At 45.6% G+C, this 20777-nt stretch overlaps 1 protein-coding gene and 1 long non-coding RNA gene across 20 annotated transcripts in view; one reads left to right on the top strand and one right to left on the bottom strand.

The window, feature by feature from the left end:
- PROX1 (prospero homeobox 1) overlaps positions 1–2417 on the bottom strand; it is a 60003-nt gene extending 57586 nt beyond the window's left edge. The window contains exon 1 of the mRNA XM_020899309.2: positions 2227–2417. The gene's annotated coding sequence lies outside the window, so the exon portion shown is untranslated. The remainder of the gene's footprint in view (positions 1–2226) is intronic.
- The window catches only part of LOC110140446 (uncharacterized), a 171574-nt gene that overhangs the window by 4890 nt on the left and 145907 nt on the right, over positions 1–20777 (top strand). The window lies entirely within an intron of this gene.

Below are 20777 nucleotides of genomic sequence, written 5' to 3'. Positions count from 1 at the left end.
ACCAGAGCGGCTTGTGGAGTGAAATAGGAGCGCGCACGACGCTGGACGAGCGAGCTCGGTCCGCAGCCCAGCTAGGCGAGCTGTGTATGCTGAGGCCAGAACTGTTTCCTAAAGTCTGGGCGACATACAGGCCAGGCTCCTGGCAACCTCTCTAGCCAGAACTTCGGCGCTCTCCCGGGTCTCAGGCCGCCCTGGATCAAGGCGTGAGGCCCAGGCTCCCTATCTCGGGCTACTCGCGGTTTGTTTTCTGATAGGCGAGAAGCGATCAGTCAGCCCAGAGACGAGAAGTCGCCTAGATACAGGCTCCATCTCTGAAACCATCGGGCAAGTTTAGGGTCAGTCCCTGTCTCCGTCCTACTGTCAACACAACCCCAGTAACTTAAAAGTTAACACAAGTTCTGACTGGTCTTCCAACAAACCTCATTCATGCAGTATACATTTACTTATTTATCAGAAGGGTGATCTGTGCGTTCTTAGTCAAACTCTTTCACTTATCACTTATGCATCTGGTTCTGGGTTAAACACACTTCTCCTTGATATTTCTTCGGTGTATTTTACCCCTCCGGTTCTTTCTTAAAGCCAGTAGATGGGGGTAGGAGAGAAGAGTGCATATCAGTAATTTAAAAACCTTACAAACAATCGTTAGCAGATCCTAAACAAACCAATTCTGGGAATTTCAATCAGATCCAGCTGAGAGACAAACATGGATGTTTATTTCAGGAGAAGGATGCTGAAGATCCAGCCTGGATATACACCTAACACCACCCACCACCTACTACTGCCACCACCCTGAAGAGAGGAAGAAAAAGAAATAAAAACCAACTCTAGGGTATAGGCCGGCCTGCTCCAGGCTGTCTAGAGGCGGACTGCCTGCTTGCCATATTCCTGCTCTTTCTCTCAATCCCTATGCCCAGTGTGAGGCCAAGACCAACGTGGATTTGTTCTGAATGGGGGGGAAAGTGAAATGCCAGGAGATCAGTAGCAAGTAGCAGCTGCAAGGTTTCTCTCCTGGGAACCCCACTGCTTAGAAGCCTCCAGAGCGATGTTTGTTTAACCAACAGCTTTCAAAGTAAATAGAAGCTATTCACTCCAAAGAAGTTGAAATATAACTCTTACAAGAATTTGGGGTTGGGGTGCTGGCAGAAAAAGTAATTAAAAAAAATAAAGCCCCCACCCCCAAATCAAGGTCCAGTACAAAGCTTCAAGGAGCCTAGAATTGTCATAAACAAATCCATAGAAAGGATTCCTTACAATAGTGACCTCGAAGAAAATCACTCTTCCCCCAAAAACACAACACTCGCGCTGGGGAGGAGGGCTTAGTTGTCAGTGATCGAAGGGGCACTACTCCTTGATTTTATGGAAGTGGGTGAAAACAATCAAAGGGAGGTACGATCCCTGCCTTAGAGTAGAAAGGAGTAGGCTGGGAGCTCTGCGTCGCCAACCCTGGCTTTGCCTCAGGCACCGAACTTTCCAATATCAAGATATTAACAGATGGTGGTGAGCACATGGAGGGCTGTTACTTACATAATCCAGCCACTCCGCCCGGGCGCGCTGAGCCCAAAGAGGCGCCCGCCAGGCCGCGCGCGCGCGTGTCTTCGGAGGGGTGCTGTTGCCCCACCCCCGACCTCCCTCCGGAATAACTTGCCTTTTTTCAACCCCACCGGGCTCTTTCAGGATTGGGATTTGGAGAGGTTGTGATTTTAGGGGGGGTGGGGAACCACACATCGATCCTCTTGGGCTTTATCTTCTTCAGTCCACGGTAGAGAAGAAGCCAAGGGCAGAGAGAAGTGAAGGGGACGCTTTCGGAGAGAACTCCGCGGTCTCCCTCCGAATCTGGGGGTTTTGGGGAGTGGGATTCACACCATTTACACCCCTCCCTCTTTGGCGCGGATTAGCATCTCTTCCCGTGTCCCTGAAATATTAGAGCAGGCTCGGGCCGCAGCCAGGGGGAGTGGGGTGGGGTGAGGGTGTGTGTGTGTATGCGCGCGCGCGCGTGTGTGTGTGTGTGTGTGTGTGTACGCCTCTGCACGCGGGGGCGCAGTGGGCAAAGTTACGCAGAGCCTCTGGGCACCGCCGTACTTCCGAGCTTTGGCAGGATTTTAAGCACTGGGTCTCGCACGTGGGGAACCCCTTTCGGGCGGTAGCGCCAGCTTGCCTGCACGCCCACAGCACCTCCCCGGAGGCCCGGTCGTCCTCCGACCCCCCACGCCCCGTGTGTCTGAGTACCTCCGCGTGCGTGCCCGGGGACAGATTTGTTTGACGAGCCTCCTTCCCGATGGCGACTCGGGGCCGCCCAAACCCGCGAGGAACACGCCTGCATGTGTCGGAAAAGTTTCGGGTCGGGTGGGAAGGCTGGGAGTCTCCTCTGCAGCCCCGAGGCGGGAGCGGGGCCTCCGAGTCCGTGTCTTCCTCCGGGTCTCCTCCTCCCTCCCGGCCCTTCCTTCCTCGCCCCGGCCCCGCGCTAGGTGTCGCGGCCTCTCCGGCCCGGAGACGACGCGCGCGAGTAGCGGCGGCCGTGGCGCCGCGCAGCGGGCGGAGGGCGCGCCCCCTCCCGCCCGCTGGCCCCGTGGGGGTGCAGGTCGCCCCGCCAGGAGCCCGCGGCCCTGCCCTTTCACGGGGGCCGCCGCCCGGCTCCGTGGGCCAGAGCTGGGCGCCCGGCGGGCGCGGAGGGCAGCCACCTGCTCCCCGCGCGCGGCGCGGAGCCGGGAACGTCCGACGCCGCTCGGCCCGCGCTGCCCCGCGATCGCCCCCGCCGCCCTCCTGTTGCTGCGGGGTCTAGGCGGCGGCGGGATAGCTCAACCTGGAAGGTGGGGGCCACCGCTGGGGACCCAGATAAGGGCGGGGACGCTTGGAGGGCTGGAGACCTCCCCTTCTGCCCACCCCCTTTATTTTCTCATTTGGCCTTTCTTAGGACAGTTTTCAGTCAAGGGTGTGAATTTCGGAGAAGATGCTCTTTTCAAGGAGCTTTGATGCTCCTACTGCCCAATTTAGGAGGTTTTTAATCTGGACGCCAGCGAGTTAGAAATAAATAGGTGTAGGCCAGGCGCGCAGAGGGAAAAAGAGAAGGAAGCTCCCAGTTTGGATTTATTTGGGGGGAGGGGGTGGTAGTGAGTGACTCTGGAAAGTTGCATTTTGTTTAAATTAGAGCAAGACAAAGTTGAAAGCCAGATTTCTATAATTTTTCTGGTAATATTTCTTTTATGAAGTATCTAAGTGTCTGTTTGTCATCATTTTGAGATCAAAAGGAAAATCCATATGCTGCATAGTTTTTCAAAATTGCTATTTAAATATGTTTTAAATGTTTTATCCGATGTGGAGAAGGCTGCTCAGAGGCAAGGCTGGTGACAGGGAGAGTGGGCTGTTTTGATGTGGAGCAGCGGTTCCCAAGACAGGGCTAGTCATCAAGAATCACCAAGGGAGCTTTTCAAAAATGAAGATTTCTGGGGCCACCCTAGCTAGGAAGTCAGCAGGATGATGTGGGAATCCATGGGTCATACCGTGTTTCCAGTAACTGCTTAGCAAGTTGCCGACTCTGTGACCGTGGGTATGTCACTCCCTCTGAGTCTCAGTTGTTTTTATCTGTTAAGTGGAGATATTATCCAACTCCTAATTGTAGAGAGCTTTGCATGAGTAATATTGTTCAACACATGACTGGTGCTCAATAAAAACAGAAACTGATCAGTCTATAGACATGTGTTCGTCACACTTGCACTGGCCTGTACTCCTCCTGTCATAGACACCTCTGCTCCCCACCCCCAATATTTTGATGAAGCTAACAGGACTCTCATTTGATGTATGCATATTTTAGCTCATGCATAGTTGCTACTTTGGACGCTTCATATGCTCACCTTTCATTTCTTAGCCATGAAAACTAGAATTGGTGCATGTTTGAAAGCAGAAGCTAGGCCCTGTGTTTTTGGAGTTAGAATTGTCCATCAGGCCCACAGGCACCCATTTACCAATCTGAAATCCTTGCTTGCTTGCTTTCTCCTTTACATCCTTTCTTCCCTCTATTATAAATGACAAACTTTTCCTACAGAAGCCGCCTACTCCCAACAAAACCGCAGGACAAATAGTTCTATTCAAGTAGGGAAAAGCAAGAAGGCAAAAAAAAGTTTTAGGTAAAACCGAATCAAATGGACATCATCTGTTTACCTGTGTGAAGGAACAGCTCCCCCGAATCTACGTCATGTACAATACAAGCCTTCATAAAGTTAGGTTTGGCCCAATGAATAGGAGCACACCCCAAAGTAATTAAGGGAGAGCTCAGCCAGAGGCAGCTGTGAGAAGGGAAAGTAAGGTAGGTGGGAAGGGGCCATGGCTAGCTGGGACTCTATACCAATGAGAGGGGAAGAAAGTCAAAGGAAAGGAACCAGTAGAGTAGGGATCCAGAAGTCTGATGATTTGAGATGTGGACATGGCCGTGAGTGGCTACTTAATGTCCCAAGGAGGATGCTTGGTAATCCCTGTGTATCCCTGGAGAGGGGTTACCGAAGAGATTTTTCCAATTTAGGGAATGCATAGGCCCAGCCCTTAGTGAATGAGCCCAGGGGCTGAGAGTGGGCCCCCTTTGCTCTCTGAATGAGGGAAATCGAAAGCATGACCCCTAGATGCCTGTCCTCCCTGGGTCGGTGGATCTTTGGGCCAGTGTGGGAGATTCCTGCTGTCTGGCTCCTGGGGGTGAGAAGGGTATGTCTGTGACTCTAGGGGACAAAACAAAGGCCCTCAACAGAAACACGCATCAGGAGCCAGGCTGTGGGGAGACAGGTATCTTCGAGTTTCTTACTCCCAAGCGCCATCCTGGTGGTGGTCTTGGGGGAGGAGTGCTTCTGCCTGTACTTGTGGGGGGGGTGCAGGGCAGGGACAGCAGTGGAGATGAGATGATTTGGAGAGGGGGGCCTGTGTCAGGGGGTGGGAGAATGAGGTCAGGAAGGGAGTATGAGTAGGTGCTGGGTAGAGGTGAGAGGCGATCACGAGGAAGGTGGCTGAGTGGGGGGAAGGAGGTGTCCCGAAAAAGGTACCTGGGGGGGCGGAATAGCTTGTGGGGATAGGGGCTAGGGAGTGGAGTTCAGGGGAGGAGGGAGGAGGAGATGGGTGTGGACCAGAGCAGGTAACTGGGGAGCACGGAGGTGCAGGAGGTTGGGGGCGGTGGGCAAGGAGGCTCCCGTGGGGCATAAGGGATATGAAGTGTGGTTTGAGGGATGGGAGGGGGAGATGGGAGGGAAGGCGAGGCTGGAGGCTAAATTTGACCCTGCTCCAGGCTGAGGGGGGCGGGTAATAGGGGTGAACCTCTTTGCCAGTCTGGCCAGGCTCTGGGAGGTTCTGGGATACCCTCTGATGCCTGTTGGCAGGAAGATCTCAGAGCCCCCCTGTTGGCCACGGCTTGACAGGGTCAGGCAGCCCGGCTCCCCAGTGGTGGGCCGTGTCCGATTGGGAGGGGTCTTACCATGCCTCCCCCCATCCAGGGCTCCCTCAGCCCTGCTCAGACTGCAGGGTCCCTACAGCATCCTGCCCCAGGCAGCGGCTTCCTCCTTCCTCACAGCCTCATGGAGACCCCCATCCCCATCCTAGGCCCAGGGTGGCTCCCTCACACCCCCAGGTCCCTGAGGAGGAGGCCGCATCCTTTTGCCTCTTGGAGTTGGTGAGTTCACCCCTTTGTCTTAATGCCAATCTTCTGGGGTGGTGCCTGGGGGGAACCAGGCAGGAGGGGCTGCAGAACCCAAAGTAGCTCAAAGAAGATGGAATCATTCGACAGATAATTACTGTTTGCAAGACACGGCTGAGCGTGGCAGTTGGTGACCCTGTTGAGAGAGCGAGTGGACAGGAGGATTTTTGGTTCTTATCCAACACGGATGGACAGTGATGATGTGTTGGATCCAGTCAGGTTTCTGAAACCTCAATTAAGAGCAGGAGTCTAAAGGAAGCTGTATGAGGGGCAAAAGTGTCAACACCTCCCTCTCTCCCTATTCCAAAGTGGTCTTTCTATGAGAATATGAGAAGGAAGGGCGTAGGCATAGTGATGAGCAGTGATAGAAAATTCTAGCATCTACTGAGCACTTCCGGCATCAGAACTGTGCCAGATGCTTTATACCCAGCACTTCCGTTTTCTTCTTTCTCAAATGCCATAGACTATAAGACACACCATCCATTTAAAGATGCCCTTTGGGAGAAAAGGAAAACATAATGACCTTAAATGCACAATCGATTGTAAGACATATTGATTGCAGGAACATAATAACATATGAGAAAAAGTGAATCATAGTAGTGAAGAAATAAATACATTAGGTGTAGTACTCCCCACAGCCCTAAAAAGAATTATCCCTACTGTATGGTATGGATGAGTAAAGAGAGACACAGAGGCGGGGAGTGTTTCGCCACCTGTTCAAGGCCACAAAGCCAACAAATAGCCATCAGAATCAGAACCCATGTTTGCCTGCCTTCAGGGCACACAACCTCTGCAAGGGTGGAGCTTGGGCAGCTGTTTTTCATAGCCCAGGTCTGTCTTCACCCTTTTATCATCAGCACCCCCTCCCTCACCCTCCAAGCTCTGGAGATGTCTAGGAGGGGAAAGTAATTCATTGGGGTAGGGGGAGGGAGTCCAAAATAGTCAAATTACATTTTTCAGATTCAGATAAAGTCTTTAAAGGGTAAAACTCATGCATGCCGGGTTTTGCTGTGCACCGCAGGAAATCGAATTCAAGGATCCCTGTATTGCTGAAAATAGAATTGTAAAAAATAAAAGGAGTTGGGGGAGAAAGTGAACGAAACTAATCCTATTAAACGTGGTAGCATGTTTTTGTGGCACGCAGGGAGAGATTAAGCACAGGAAAGGGGATAAGTACTGCTTCAGTTTCACTAAACTAATGTGACAACTTGTCATTGGAAATCTTTGCAGCTTGTTAGTAGATGACTAGCTGATTCAGAAGTGTTTTCTATCATTCCCTTTGTGTCTCCCATGAGTTTTGTTTCTTTTTTCAATTTTCTTTCTTTTCCTGTTTCTTTCTTATCCACGCTGCTCTATTTTGCTTTTTAATCCTTCATGTCTCCTTCAAGTCAAAACATTTAGCTGGCTCTAATCAACGTTTGGTTCTGAGGATGCCCCTTGACCTTGTCTTGCCCGGAGAAGCCCCCAAAGGGAACTCGCGGCCCTCCATCCTCAACTGGCTGTCTGTCCTGGTTCTTGAGAAATGGAGCTCCTGGGGGAAACATCTCATTTCAAATTTCATTTGTCTGCAATCTTTCTTCTTTCTCCTTTTCTTCTTTTTTTGCTTTGTGCTTTTCCTCTCTCCTTTTTGCCTTTCATATCCACACCTTTTCCCCCTTCACTTACCCCTTCTCTGTTTTCCTGTCTCATTTCCTTCTTCTCTTGCTTTCCTCCCATCTTGTTCCTGGAATTTCTTTTACCCCTTTAATACACACCAGTAGCTCTCATATTCTCTCTCTCCTTCAGATAAGACAGTTAAATTGTAGAAGGAAGCTAGGAGTTCCTCCTGGTGGTTTCCATGTTGAATCAAAGGTGGCAACGTTGTGGGCAGGGGGATCAGGGCCAATCACAGACATGCAGGGAACAAAAGCTGATCCAAATCAAGAGGAAGCGAGAAGTTTAGGCTTGGTCACTGTCCTTCCAAAACAGGTGTCCAGCTTGTTTGGAAGCGTGGCTCCCAGTCCTGCTCTCCTCTGCCTTTGGCCTCGCTCTCTCCCATTCTCCTCCTCCCTCCCCCGCTCCAACTTTCCCTGCTGGCTTACCACCAGAGGCGAGATGTTGAGTCAATGGAAAAACAACATTCGCCAACATTAAAGGGAGACTGTTTAGAAAAGGAAGGCCCTGGTGAGGTGCAGAGGAAGCCTGTACATTAACACGGGCCACCTCTTATCTGGGGCAGCTGGGCCTGCGTTGCCTGTGCCGATTCCCGGCTTTGCCAAGAGGCCTTCAGCAGAGAGGCCGCCCGCCTTTTGGGGGTGGGGGCGGGAGGCCCAATTACTACCCACAGGCATCACCAGCATTTTTTAGAGACACAAAGTCATTGATTTTTTTTTTCTCCTCCTGGGGACTTAATGGGAGAACCCAGGCCAATAAGCAAAGCTTTGCAAAAGGCAGCATCAGCTCTAGGCCTCTGTCTCTGGACACGCCTCACCAGGAACCTGGCCCCTCTCCCCTGCAATCCTTTTGAGGACTCCCATACCCAGGATGGACTGGCCGTTCTGACCCAAATGTGAATTAAGGGAAAGGACAACTAAATGACCCAAAGAAGAAGAAGAAAAAGGCACGTGGATAGGTCCACCCGGGCTCTAGAGTGCTCACTGCTAAGTCTTGAGCCAGCTTCTGATGGAAAGATAAGGTAAATCCCTAATCAGTCAATAATTAACTGAAGCTCTGTTAACGGTCCAGTCAACCAAATGCTGCTGACACCTTCAGAAGCCTGCTGGAGTGGAAGGGTTAGGTGGGACCTTTTGATAGGAAAGTCTGTTTAGCCCACTGTCCACTTCACTCACAGGTCACCACAGAATGGGGTTAAGTTCCTATTCCTGTATCTGCCAGTGAAATCTTTTCTTAGGTTAATGCCTTTGGCTAACTTTTCAAAATTTCGCTTTTTAAAATGTCAGTGTGTGTGTTTATGTGTGTGTTGTGTACTGAAGAGCTTGGGCATCCACTCAGTTCCAGGTCAGTTTAAATCAAATCCCAAGTGTGTTCTGATTGTTACTGCATTATTCTTCCTAGAGGACCATAATGTGTCTCCCCAGTCTTGCTCACCTTAGCCTGCAGTTTATTCTCAGTATCTATAGATATTTCTGTGCCTTGTTTCTCAGTGTTAGCTCCTCCTCAACTTATGATCGAAGCGCATTTGTGTTGTTAAGTAGTAAGCAGCCACACAGCCCCACCAAAGCATGCAGATAATTATTGAATCTTAAAGAAGTAGGACTTTAAAGGACTTATAAAGGTTTGATCTTGGTACTTCTGGTGGATCAAGGTATTTTTTCTTTCTACAGAAGCACATTTTTAGAAAAGATGGGTTTAGTCTCACATTTTACTTTAATCGAATTTTTTTTTTCTGTTTTGCTTTACTTTGCTGTTCTTCTGTACAGTATTTAATGTGTCACCACGTGGCTGTAGTTAAGCTATTAGATGAGAAAAATGAGTGTGCTAAGTGTGGTCTGAGTTTCCTAAAGTCAAGTTGTAAGTCATGATTGCACATCAATCAATGAACTTGACTCCTAATTTAATCTGCTCAAGCCACTTGAAAAATATGTTCTTTTAGCATGAGAGAAATAAGGTGTGAGAGTGTGGCTTAGTATGAATCCATCTCCATCACAGGAGAAAAACAACAAAAATGACATGCTTGTCTACTCGGGTGTCCGTGGTTATTCCTGCATGTAGTTCATCTAGCTATGCTTCTGTTGGTTCCACAGCTCAGCCTCTGTAATCGTCAACACAATTATTCTCCTCTTCTCATAGAACTCAGTAGTCTGGGTGCTCAATTAATCTTTGGCTGCTTGGGGGAGTTGCCAATGGATGGAAATTCCGCCAATGATCTGTGACACCCTTTTCCACAAGTATTAATTGAGTGGCATTTCTTTTTTCCCCAAATCATCCATCTGTCTTTTCTTACGCAACCTTTGAGTTTCAAAAGGGTAGAAGGCAAGCTTTCTTTCCATCACATATTTAGCCTCTGAAGACAATCTATGAATTAGACAATAGAACCTACTATAGCCTTGTGAAGAAGTCTGAAAGATTCACCAGCCTGAAGCAACATGTTAAATATAAAACTAATTATATTCAGCCCTCTTTACCCTTTGACCATTAAAACTTCTTCTTTTTCATGAAGGTAGTCGATAAATGGCTAGATCCAGTGTTGTTATAATTATTTGGGGGATTGCTAGTGGAAAACATAAAAAGAGGGACAATGAGAAGTTTTTTCTAAAGTAGCCATTATTTAATTTGTAGTAAACAAACCTAGGATCCTATACTTTTAGTTTTTGTGCTAGTTTTTTTTATTGTTTTAAAAGATCAAAATCATCTCACCAATAAGAGTACTGTTAAGTAAAGCAGAAGACGTACATCAAGTTATCTGCATGGTGGTCCCATTGCTTGGATATTAAAATGAGATTTAAAAAAAACAGAACCAGCATTTATTTTTCAAGAAGTCAAAAGGCATTCATAATTACACTAATCATTTTTGAGCATCATGTTAATGATGACAGGAAATTGTAGATCTTGACAGTGGTATGTTTAGTTACATTCACTCTGAAAAAAGAAATGTTATTTACCCCTTGAGAATTTCTTTTTTTTTTTTTTTTTTGAGAATTTCTTAAGAAGAAGAAAAATCCATCTCCATCAATGAGCAATATTTTTCTCCCCAAGGGATATTGATTTGAACATTGACTTCACAATGGGTGAGTTATTTCCCGCAGACCCCCTGTTATGAATTGTTAGGTGTCATGTCTCTTAGGAGACAAGAAACATGTTGTTTCTGGGTATAGTAATCTCATTAGGGAGATCTCAGTTCTGAATTGTGGTTGGTTTGGAATATTTCAGCTTTTTTAGGTCTGGGTTAAATATTTCCATGGGCTATATACCAAGTTTAAAAGGTGTTCTCACTCATCTTTCTTTCCTTTTAAATGAGGTATAGCTTTTTCGATGTGCGAAAGGGATAGTCAAGTGACAGAGAATCCTCAGCTGGACCTCCTCTCAGCTTGTGTGTGGACCCAGGAGTCATATGCAGTCATGCATGTGTCTTCATGATTCCCTTTTCTCCTTTTCTGTTACAAAACAATGTCTCTCATTTGAAAATGAACCAGATTTTCAAGAAACCAATATGTAAAGGAGCATAGTGATAGATGGGGAGGGGGAAAAATAGGAACTGTAGAATTCTTGTTAACGTGATAATCATTCTTCAATTTATCTGTTAGAATTTGTGTATATTTTCTTAACATACTTTTTTTTAAAAGATCTATATTTTAAAAAATATTTATTTATTTGGCTGTGCCAGTCTTAGTAGTGGCATATGGGATCTAGTTCCCTGACCAAGGAAGAAACCTGAGCTTTTTGCACTGGGAGCAAGAAGTTTTAGCCACTAGACCACCGGGGAAGTCCCTTAATGGGTTTCTTGCAAGGGCTTATTTATCCGTCCATTTATTCTTCAACAAATATTCATTTACACTCCTGTGTCAGACATGGTGCTCAACACTGGTTGAGCACAAGATAAAGAAGACCCATCAGAGTCATTCATAATGGTTGGGAAGATATTAAGTAAGCTAGTTATGAAAACACTCATAGAGCTCAGACGCTTTTCTTCATGGCAGTTTGGAGTATCAAGGAAGCCTTCCTGGAGGAGGTGAACATAAGCAAGCAATGAATCAGACCAGGGCCTTAGGAGAGGAAGGGAAGTGAGTCTGTGTCCCTGGTACCTGGTTAGAGAAATCTTAAGAAGTTACTGCCTTAGTTTCCTTGTCAGCAAATTGGGAAGAATGACAATGCCCGCCTTCTGAGACTGTTGTGAAGATTAAAGGAGACTGCGTGGAAGGGCCCCAGCACTGTGGCTGGCGCGAGCAAACCTGCAGTAAGCGTGCACTTGACAGGTGTGAAAAAGGGATGGATTTCAGCACTCTCCCTAACACTGACCTGAGGTATCCCTTGGGTACCTACCACGTCGCCTCAGTGCTAGGTCCTGGGCAGGAACCAAGTCGTTTGTCAGGAGGCCCGTGAGGGTGCTCTGAGGGGTCCAGTGACGGGTGACTTGGGCCAGGCATGGAGGAGACACGTTGCCTCCGTGCCTGGCAGACCGGGAGGGGCCGCAAGGCGCAGCCGTGGCCTCAAAGCCGGAAGGAGACCGGCACACACGATCCTTTGGGGTTCCTCAGCTCCCTCGGCATTTTCCACGAGCACTCGCTGCCTCTCAGGGCCCAAGGCGCCCATCTCTGTGCGGTTCCCACTCTCCCCATGCTGCCTGTTGAAAGCTGGAGCCTCTGCCACGTCCTCAGTAAATACGGCCAACCCCTCACACGGCCCTCTTCTCCACCTGCCGAAACGGTCCCGCCTTTCTTATGCCCAGGTGACTGCAGAAGGTTCAGGCTAAAATGCTCGTTCTGGTGCTTATTTGAGAGATTCCTGAATTGGGACTTGTGATCCTGTCACTACCTAAAACTTTCCGTATTGCTCAGTAAAGTCTGAAAGCCTAAATGTGTCCTATAAAACTTGGCATCATCTTATTCCTATCCCCCAGAGTCCCGCCTCATCTCTTGAAACTCTCCCCACGGCTCCACGTCACTGGCTGTTTTTCCCCCGTTGTTTCAACACCATGAGCACCTTTATACATGTTGCTGCCTCTGTTTGAACGGCTCTCCCCAACCCCTTCTCCAGACAAACTCCTCTCTTTACTTTATTTATTACAAGTCCTCTGCTCATGAAAGGTCTCCCTCATTCCCTAATTATACGTACTCACAATGCCTATAGTTTTCCTTTATCCTTCCTGCTTATCATAATTGAAATGAAGACGTTACTTGAACACAAGCCTTATTTATCTGACATATATTCTTGGAACCCATAATGTAGGTGTTGATAACAACATGCAGTAAGGCAGTCAAAGGGCCTGTCCATGGTGCTTGTATTTTAATAAGTGAAGCAATGCATAAGAAACCAAAGTAGATATGATACAGTGTCAGGTAGTGATAAGTACTCTGGCGAAAAGTGAAGATGGATATGGAGACAGAGAGAACTGAAGATAAACTGGGGATGGGCTTAAGAAGGAAGGGCTTTTAGGTTGCTTCCATGTCCTGGCTATTATAAACAATGCTGCAATGAACACTGGGGTGCATGTGCCTTTTTGAAAGGAATGGATAAAGAAGATATGGTGCATATACACAACGGAACATTACTCAGCCATGAAAAAGGACAAAATAATGCCACTTGCAGCAACATGGAAGGACCTAGACATTGTCATACTGGGTAAAATGTCAGACAGAAAAAGACAAATATCATTTGATATTACTTATATGTGAAATCTTAAAAAAAGGTACAAGCGAATTTATATACAAAACAGAGCTACAGATGTAGAAAGCGAACTTATGGTTACCAGGGGGAAAGGAGTGGGAGGGATAAATGGAGAGACTGGGATTGACATATATACACTGCTGTGTATAAAATAGACAACCAATAAGGCCTTATTATATAGCACAGGGAAATCTATTCAATATTCTGTAATGGCCTGTATGGGAAAAGAATCTAAATAAGTGGACATATGTGTGTATATGTGCCAGATTCACTTTGCTATACACCTGAAACTAACGCAACTTTGTAAATCAACTATACTTCAATATATTTTTTCTTTTTTAAGCAGGAAGGGCTTATGAGTGTCCTAGGCTAGAATTCCCAATGTCCAACACAGTGCCTGGCATCTAGAGAGTACCTGATAAATGTTTGCTGAATGAGAATCGCATTGGCCCAAGTAGACCCAAGGGGTGAAGGATACCGAAGAGGGCTAACTGGGTTGTATTGTCATGCTTGTTTCTCTCCAACGTCCCTAAGGACTGAGACAATTCGGTCTATGTATTCACCCCATATCCAGTGTGAATCCATGTCAAACCTAATTCCCTATTCAAGTTGACTATATAGTCACACCTTTCGTGAGGTCGCTTTGCATACTTTCTTCTTAATTGCCCTGGGCAAAATTGCAACTGGTTGGTGAATGAAATATTTATGCTTTGAAGAATTGGTGTTCTAGTCAGTTTCTATTTATACTGATGATCAGCTCTTTCTCCGTGAGGAGGAGGAGAATTTTTTCTGTGATCTGTGTGCTTCTAAATGACTAATGAAGTCAATCTGGGCCTGGCAGATTTTCGCCACGACTTGGACAGACATAGCGCTCATGATGCTGTTACTTCTCAGCTCCCTGGTTCCCTGCTTCCCACTGCAATGATCTCATCATTGGCATTTCATTTTCATAGTGTCAAATCATCCCTGCTTTGCATTATGCCTCTGTGTGTCTCGGACTTGGGGCACTGTCTGTCACTTTTCTCTCACCCAAGATGGACTTCTTAAGGAAGAGGCCAAAGAGTAAACATCTTCAATTAATTTTGTTTTGTTTTCATTTTGATGGGATGGGGAGAGAGGAAAATTCATGCCCTCAAAATTTTCTTCAGTTTGAATGAAAGTACTTTTGCAGATCAGTGTGGATTGTGATCCAGACAAATTGGGTCCATTCCCTGGACTTGGTTTAAAAAAATCAAACAGCATCAAGGAAATGAGCCCCAGGAATGGCTCCTTTCCTTGTCTCTGGACCCTTGTCTCTGGACCTTTTCTTTCGTGCTTCACCTGGTTCCACTCCTCTCTGCCCCAGAGGCCTTTTCTGGTTCTGCACTTCTATGGGAGCTCCTTGCTTTATTTCTACCACTCTTTGGACAAGAAATGCCAACAAAATCCATACATCAGGGGAATTTCCTGGTGGTCCCGTGGTTAGGACTCTGCACTTGCACTGAAGGGGCCACGGGTTCAATCCCTGGTCAGGGAACTAAGATCCCACATGCTGCACAGCAAAAATAAATAGATAAGTAAAATCTTTAAAAATCCATACTCATACTCCAAGTTCGTTTTGGCTTTAATCCATGCTATTTTGACTGTCCCACCCCCTTCTCTCTGCACATCACTGTTCTCTGTGACAAATTCCCAACTCCCCAACAGAAAAATCCCACATTTTCTATCTAGCATTAACCAGTGTCCCCAGCCACCCCAGGCCCTAATAATGAGGCCTTCAAATAGTTGCTACTCATGGAATTGGTTAAGAAAAAGACTGAGGAGCAATACAATGTTTCTCCATTTTCACCCCATTTCCTTCGATCTTATCAATTTATAATTGTATATTTATTTATCTTTTCACTTATTGACTGTCCCCCTTCCCATAAACGTTGGGAAACGTGTCTGCCTTGCTGGCCAAGGTATGCCTGATGCTGGCCAGAGTAAACATGTTTAGTGAATCTCTGTGGAAGGGAAGAAGCTTATTCAGGGTGGATTTCCACTCACCCTAAAGAAGGGAAATGAAAGCAAACTTTGGTGGTTTTGTTTTACTGTGGGCAAATTCGTATGGACTGAGAAATTCAATTAACTGTATTCATCAATTTTTGTCTCTGGGGTAGAGTCGTGAGACTAAGACCCAGAATTCTTGGTCCCACCCCTTTTGTGGCATTAAAAAAAAAAGAAAAGAAAACTTGGCCTATTACACCAACCAGATTTTTTTTTCTTTGTCTCAGAAGGCTCAGCTGAACGCTAGATTCCTCACCCAGTGCAACAATCAAAAACTCAGAAAACCTCAGCTGCCTCAGATGATGTCACAAAACCCTTAAGAATGCTCACTGCTGAGTTGGGCACAGGTCCAGCAAACACAATTCTTTCTGCCAGTTATTCAGGGTCTTTGACAGATTAGGTGGTCTTTTTTATTCCTCTTCTTCTTTTTTTTTTTTCCATCCTCTTAAAAGGCAGTTCAGTTTACCTCTAAGCAAGACATTAGCTCTGGCTGCCCCAAATAACATTTTAATTGAAGTCTCAGTCCAAACAAATGCCTGGTCTCTTTATTAACCCCAACAGTGTAATTTTTCAACCTAAGACTGATTCAGGGGGAAACCGTCTCACTTAAACTGCCATGCAACGGAACATGGCAGTTTTCCTCAATCAGTCTCTTTTCTGACCTTAATTTGAACCTTAATCTCTTTTAACCATGTTCTCTTTATTAGCTGCTCATAGCCGTGGCACAATACTAATTTTCCTGTTTTTAGACTATCAGTTTACAGAGGTAGTTCACTCCCCCGTCTGTCTCCAAATGTATCCAAGATTTCATGGACCTTTTTGGGAAAAGGAAGGTAATACTTAACCTTTCTTTTTAGGTTTAGTAATTTAAATAGCTGCTTTGAGAAACTCTCTATAGAATTTTAGACTGGGTATTTTTTGAGGTACATTAAAGTTTAGGTACAAAAAAATTAGATACTGAATTGTCAGAAAAACCTAAAAAACCTTTTAAATAGTTACAAAAGATTTTTCATCCATAGACAGGTCCACACTCATAACGTGGAAACTAAGGCTATTATCTTAATAATTCAGGCAAAAACGGTATGTTTTTATTAGAAACCTCTAATCTTTTGGGGGGACCTGAGTTATCGAGATAATTGTTTCCATTCCTTCCTTTTTTAATGCTTAGATATAATCAATGAGTAAGGATAGAGACAATCATTTTTTTCTTAATTATACCTTCCCATTTTTTGACATTGGTAAAATGATCCAAATTAAAAAGAAAAAAAATTCACCCTTTCAATAACAGTGAAAAAAAAAGTGTTTCTCTATTTGGAGTCTACCTTAATATAGCAGAACTATGTAGGTAGAAAAACAGTGCTTATGATCATGTGCTCAATTAGATTTATTATAGGTTTTTGTACTTTTTGGCATTAGCATGAAAGCATATTGGTTATTATTCTTTCTAACTTAATTGAAGGCTTTGTATCTAGTTACCCCTCTGTTCTTTCCTTCATACAATAGTTTGTTGATTGCAAAAAATTACATTTCTGTGACTTTAAAGTCCTAGAACGAGGACTGTCATTGAAAGTTGGAGATTCAGCCTGGTGCTTGGAGGGCAGGGACCATGTGCCCTCTGGGTGTGAGGAGGTGGGCAGCTGGGAACAATGGTCTGTCCCCTGCGGAGTTCTGTGGCAGTAGCAGCATGTTGGCACGATAAACTTCGCCTTCATTTCACTGGCTCAAACAATTAGTGGGATTAAATCAGAGTTCTCCTGGATCATGGTTTATTATATGTTATTAAATTCCATTATTTGAGAAGTTGCTGCTACGATTCTGAAACTTCCCAACGTCTCACACAAAGCCCCCATCTCCATTCTCTGTGTATTTTCTTTTACGTTTATCTTCTGCTTCTCTGATAGTCAAGGTTTCCTTTTTCTTTCCCCTTGGTACTTATTTAAAGAGCTAAGAGCTAATTTGAAAATACATCTTTGAAAGGGCAACAAAAATGAGATGTGAAAAAAAATGGATGAAGATTCTTAATTAGTCCATTATTTGACACGCACGATTTAACATGGTATGCTTAGCATTGTGCATTCCCCAAAAGAACAAGGCTTTTTTTTTTTTTATCCCAAACTTTAACTCCCTCTCATTCATTATATCCCTTCTTGTCACTTTCCATTAGCTGATCATGACATCCTTTGCTGGAAGGGCGAGCAAGCAGATTACTTCCAAACTGGTGTAAGTGACACTCAAAAGACTGGCCTAAAGGGGGTTCTGTGATAGCAACAAGCTCCTCAGCCCCTGGAGTTGGAGAATGTCATTTCAATAATATATCGGAGTTCATTGTCACATCATTTCTGAAGCAACTTGGCAACTTCCCAGAAGTGGCAGGAATGGGTCTTCTGCTGGAATTTGTGTGTAGATACCATCTAATGTTTTTGCAGTTGCTAATTATTATCATATAATAATAATTATTATTGTTTATTGTGCCAACGCAAACCTTTTATCTAGCATAGCATCCTGCATTTTATAGATGAGGCAACCGAGGACCAAAGAGATGAAATAAATTTTCTGTGGCTGGTGAGTAGCAGAGCTAGGACTTTTAATTGAGGTCTAATTATGTCTCTTACCATTAGAACAGGCTGCATACACCACATGAACGGCTAGGAAAGTCCAGCATGTCTCATCAATGGCTAGGAAACTCCAGCATGTCTCCGTGAATCTAAAGGATAAAGAAATTATCAAAAGCATATTCATTTTAATGCAACTGAAAAATATCCTGTCCCCAGGTACTTCTCAATGGGGGCAGGGGGTGACTGAATGAGTCAGGGGTTAAACAAACATAGAGAGCTTGTGCGATGAAAAGAAGTGGAGAATCTGATGCTCTGATCAGAGAGCCCTGAACATGTGAACAGTTCCCCAGCCCAGCATCCCTCCCATACTCCCAAAGGTTCCACCTTGGGAATCTGCCTTGGAATGGGGTGGACCTGGGGAGAGCAGCATGGTTACAGATTGAAGGTGTATCTCAGTCAGTCACAGAGAGCCATGAGCTCTGGCCTGAACAGTGCCAGGACTGAGGCTGGCCACCACGCGGAGCCTCACTCTGCTTCTTAACTCCCATGGTCTCCTGCTCCCAAGAAAACCAAGTTCAGTTCATTCATCAAGTTTCAGCTTCTTCCTTTCCTTAAACAAGTTTTAGCCTCTTTCCCCAGTAACCCTGAAAACATTTTGATTATAAAATAGAGAGTTTGGAAATACAAAGAAACATTATATAGAAGTCCCCTATTCTTCTTCCATGGAAGTGAAAGTCACTCAGTCGTGTCAGACTCTTTATGACCCCATATACAGTCCATGGAATTCTCCAGGCCAGAGTACTGGAATGTGTAGCCTTTCCCTTCTCCAGGGGGGTGTCTTCCCAACTCAGGGATCGAACCCAGGTCTCCTGCATTGCAGGCAGATTCTTTACCAACTGAGCCACAAAGGAAGCCCAGTCAGATATTCTCACAGTGTATATCTTTCTGAGGTTTCTCAGGTGGCCCAGTGGTAAAGAATCTGCCTATCAAGGGGTTTGATCCATGGGAAGATCCCCTTGAGGAGGAAATGGCAGCTCCAATGCTGTTGCCTGGGAAATCCCTCGGACAGAGGAGCCTGGCGCGCTATACAGTCCACAGGGTGGCAAAGAGTCAGACAAGCCTGAGCGAGTCAACAGCACAGCATGGATCTTTCTAGAACAGGCTATCCAGGTACATGCTAGGTGGTGACACAAGTAGTTACAGGGATGGACTCTGAAACCAGACCACCATCTTTCAGTCTGGACACGGCCATCAGCAGCGTCACCCAACCTCTCTGGCCCCAGTTTTCTCACATGTAAAGTCCCCTCCCCTAGAGTTGTGACAGGAGTGATTGCATGTGAAGCCGCTGGCCCACGGGCAGCACTACAGCTTTTCAGCTACGGCTGTATATATGCTGTTTCCATGTTCTTGTCTTACTTGCTTTTTCTGACCGTGCTCCAGCCTCCTCGATTCCAAGCCCATAGATAACTTCGTCGGCAACTGAGTTTCTGTCTCTTTTCAGTCCATTTGGTTTGACTGGTCTCCCCCTCACACCGCATCAGTGATTTTTTTCCAGGTCTCAATTCCTGTCCATTTACCCATAACTCTTAAGCAAGCATGGCCAGCATCTTATTTCCACTCCAGTCTGATGGACACATTTCTGCTTGGCTACCCTGCTTACCCAGCCTGGCACCACGGCAGAGCCTGAGCAGACTTCCCTGCTCTTTTCTGTCTTGAGTTCCTTGAAGTGAGTGCAATTGGAGGCAACACCAGGAGCTCGTGATCACAAAGACAGCTCCAGCATCCACCCACGGTTTGGGAGCCTCAGGAAGGTCAGTGAGAAACTAGGTGCCAAATATAGACAGGCAACACAGGGGTAAGTTTATTTGCTTAAAACAATTTTAGATGCAAGGAGGATTTTTACAAAAACATCATATTCTTTTTAAAAACTCTCTTTATCAAATCCATCTTCTCAGAGATTTTTGCACCACTGAGATGGGAAAAATATCAATTTTTAGATAGCACATTTAAATACATGTATTTTATATATTACATGTATATGTATTTTTAAACTTGGAAGTGTGTGTGATAGGAGTGTGGATGGCCAGTCACAGGAATGGGAGAAGAGGGAATTACATTTAATGAAGCTGGGACCTTTCACGTAGACCTTTCAGACTTAAAAAAAATTGTTGATTTTACATGCCAAAGTCTTGAAAGGGCCTTGACGGCTCACGGCTTTGGTGTATTTTTCCAGATGGCAGATGCCATTTTGTGTTTTGCATAAACTGACTAAATTTGCTTGCTCTTTGTACTTATTTCAGAGGCAACCATTCTTTGCTTTCAATAGGACAGAAGAGCTCCTTGGCACTGGAATCCTCCTGGTCTGGGGAGGGAGGGATGGTTAAGGGACTGTTCTGAGGATATGCAGGCGTCATCCCAAACTTCCTACGTTCACTCTGAGGAAGGAGGGTGCACCAGGGCATCGAATCCTTGCTCCCTACAGATATTTCTGACTCTGTGAGCAAGTCACAGAAAATAAATTGTGCTGGAGAACTTTGAAAGCTATTTTTTCCAGTTCTCCCATTGTTACTTCCATGGAGGACAAATAGGTTCATTATGTTCTTTCAACTCTTCTCTAACCTAACTACTTAGTTGTATGATACCTTAATGTAATTCCTTTGTACTTCACGTTGTCATGTCCGACTCCGTGCGACCCCATAGACGGCAGCCCACCAGGTTCCGCCGTCCCTGCAATTCTCCAGGCAAGACACATTGGAGTGGGCTGTCATTTCCTTCTCCAGTGCATGAAAGTGAAAAGTGAAAGTGAAGTCGCTCAGTCGTGTCCGACTTTTTGCGACCCCATGGACTGCAGCCCACCAGGCTCCTCTGCCCATGGGATTTTCCAGGCAAGAGCACTGCAGTGGGGTGCCACTGCCTTCTCCATATATATAAATATATATATATATATACACATATATATATATATGATGATGCTAATAAAAATAACACATCTCTCAGAATTTGTCATAAAGATTCTGTGAGTAAATCCAGATAAAGGATTTAGAACAGTGCCTGATATATGGTAAATGCTCAAGAAATGTTGATCATTATTGTTGTTATGATTACTGTCCATGGGAATTTTCACTTTTTTCTCATTTTCTGCTGATTGACCCTACCTTACTCTTGTCACCTTTGGGTCTTTGGGTCATTCTTTATGGAAATAGGCTGGT

This window comes from Odocoileus virginianus, chromosome 11, assembly GCF_023699985.2.
Source record: "Odocoileus virginianus isolate 20LAN1187 ecotype Illinois chromosome 11, Ovbor_1.2, whole genome shotgun sequence".
Classification (NCBI taxonomy): Eukaryota; Metazoa; Chordata; class Mammalia; order Artiodactyla; family Cervidae; genus Odocoileus; species Odocoileus virginianus.
Note: the sequence above shows the minus strand (reverse complement) of the source record. Positions and strands in the feature narration are given on the sequence as shown.